Source organism: Papaver somniferum, unplaced genomic scaffold, assembly GCF_003573695.1.
Source record: "Papaver somniferum cultivar HN1 unplaced genomic scaffold, ASM357369v1 unplaced-scaffold_45, whole genome shotgun sequence".
Classification (NCBI taxonomy): domain Eukaryota; kingdom Viridiplantae; phylum Streptophyta; class Magnoliopsida; order Ranunculales; family Papaveraceae; genus Papaver; species Papaver somniferum.
Window position 1 is genome coordinate 277,347 of NW_020647082.1, and position 2,812 is coordinate 280,158.

Genomic DNA, 2,812 nt, shown 5'->3' on the forward strand with positions numbered 1-2,812 from the left:
TGTTACAGATGGCTCGTATAAGCCATATATTCACTACATTGTCATCCTGGAGCAGATGGTGTGACACTTGTTCTTATTGGGTTATTGGATTGGATACCTGTACACCATAACTTAACAAGTATACGACCCATATTGTCAACTGGGCTTATTCAAGGCTAACGACTTAACCTATGAAGTACTGATACAAGTATTATGTTCTCAAATTAGGAAACCATAATCGCCATATACTCCAGCAATATCTTGTGCCCCAAGTAATAAACTCTTGCGCCCCAATATTACTAGTAGTATATATATAAACATCTTCTCAAAGGAAAAAGAATAAACAAATTTTCAAAGCAATTTCTTTTTCCTCCAAACCCTAATCTTCTTTACCATAGGCATCTCCAAACCCTAATCTTCTTCGTTCCCCTAATCATCTTCTCAATGTCTTCAATTGCTGCTAATGAATCTCAACTTATTGGCCCTCCATCAATACAAAGCTCAGTTATTTCACCTCCTTCACCTCCAAAACATGGAAGTGGAAGCACTTTCATAGACCTAATGGTTGGTAACTTCAACAATATTTGGGGTTCTTCTGATTCTCATCTTAGAGGTTATACAGAGAACGGAGCAGCAACTTATGTTTCAACTGATAATCCGTTACTTCTTCTTCCATGTAGTCCCAGATTCTCCACATGAAACCGTAGCCCAAAGATTAGAATCAGCCTGGAAACATGATGCATTAAAAGCTTTGAAGTTGGTGTGCAACTTGAGAGGTGTGAGAGGGACTGGTAAATCGGATAAGGAAGGGTTTTACGCAGCCGCGTTATGGCTTCATAAGAATCATCCTAAAACCCTAGCTGTTAATCTCAGAGCTATGGCCGATTTTGGGTATTTCAAGGATTTACCAGAGCTTCTATTTAGATTGCATGAAGGGGTTGAGATCAGAAAAGAACGAAAGAGCGAATGGCAGACTGAGAAGTATAATTATCCAGTTGATCCAGTGACTCGGAAACGTGTTCGTAGGGACCCAAATCAGAACGTGACAGCGGTACCTAGGAGGAATCCAAATCAAAGGATGCCTGTACCTAGGAGGAATCCAATTCAGAATAGGATGAATCCAATTCAGAATAGGAAGAATCCAATTCAGAATCGGAGGAATCCAATGCAAAATAAGGCCGGCCTTAGGAGGAACCCAATTCAGAAGAAGGTGAAAGCGGACTCCGATGATGAGGAGGAGAAGCCAAAGAAGAAGAAGAGTAGGAAGGAAAAGGCGATTGAGTTGTCGAAAAGAGCACTTGAGAGGTACGGGAAAGATACCGAGTATAAAAACTTACATGATAAAGTATCTGATCTTTTTGCCGACTTTTTAATCTCCGATTTGAAGTATTTGAATTCTAGTGAGACCGGGAAGATTAGTTTAGCTTCGAAGTGGTGTCCTTCTCTAGATTCTTGCTTCGACAAGGCTACTCTTTTATGTGAAAGTATTGCTAGAAGAATATTCCCGCGTAGCTCGAATCCTGACTACGAAAATATTGAAGAGGCTCATTATGCTTATCGAATCCGTGACCGTCTGAGGAAAGAATACTTGGTTCCTCTACGTAAAGTCTTGGAACTGCCTGAAGTTTACATGAGCTCTAAGATGTGGGAATCTTTGCCGTACGATCGTGTTGCTTCTGTTGCTATGAGAAATTACAAGAAATTCTTCGAAGAACATGATCGACTAGACTAAGGTTCAATGAGTACCTAGAGAGTGTTAAAAAGGGGAGAAAAAGATTGCTGCTGGTGCATTGTTACCTCATGAGATCATAGGTACTTTGGTTGACGAAGAATTTTTGTTGGATGACGAGTATCTTAGGCGTAAAGATGCCGAGGATTGTAAAGTTGCAGAGCTGCAGTGGCGTGGAATGGTGGATGATATAACAAAAATTGGAAAGTTAAATGACTGTCTTGCAATCTGTGATGTATCTGGTAGTATGAATGGAACGCCAATGGATGTCTCTGTTGCTCTTGGTTTGTTAGTATCAGAAATTACCCAAGAACCATGGAAAGGACATGTTATCACTTTCAGTGAGTACCCTGAACTGCACAAGATTGTAGGTGATGATTTGAGATCGAAGACGACATCCATTAAACGGATGGACTGGGGAGAATCAACTGACTTCCAGAAGGTGTTCGACTTAATACTGTAAGTTGCAGAGAATGGGAAATTGAAGGAAGATCAAATGATAACGCGGCTTTTTGTTTTTAGCGATATGGAGTTCACCGAGTCGAGGTTGGATGCAGCTGCTAATGATTGGGAAACTGACTACCAGATGATACAGAATAAGTTTAGGGAGAAGGGATACAGTGTGCCGGAGATGGTGTTTTGGAACCTTCGTGACTCTACGTCAACTCCAGTGTTGGGTCAGCAAAAAGGCGTGGCTTGTTAAAGATATTAGATAATTTGTGATGGTCTAGATTAGCTAAAACACCCATGGGCTTATCTCCATTGATTGGGCCCAGTCTAGAGATATCTAGACTCTTCTCATTTTTAGTTAGAAATTCAATTGTAGACTCTAGAATATTCCATGTCTCTAGGTCCCTTGGTCATGGTCTAGAATATTCAATCTCTAGACTAATCTTAGATTGATCAAGTGTTCTCTAGAATGTTTTATTTCTAGAGTGTTCCATTGATCCTATAAATAGGCAATCAATGGGTTCATTTTGATCATCCAACAACAATCAAAAACTCAAGTGAGTAACCAAGTAGTAGAGTGAGAGCTAGAGTTAGAGTAAGAGCCAAAGTTCCTCCTTGTAAACAACTAGTGGAAGCCAAAGTTGCTACACAAAC

General features: G+C 40.3%; 1 pseudogene; it reads left to right on the top strand.

The window, feature by feature from the left end:
* The first annotated feature begins 423 nt into the window (after positions 1–423).
* On the top strand, positions 424–2,411 carry LOC113342615 (annotated as a pseudogene).
* Positions 2,412–2,812: the final 401 nt, after the last annotated feature.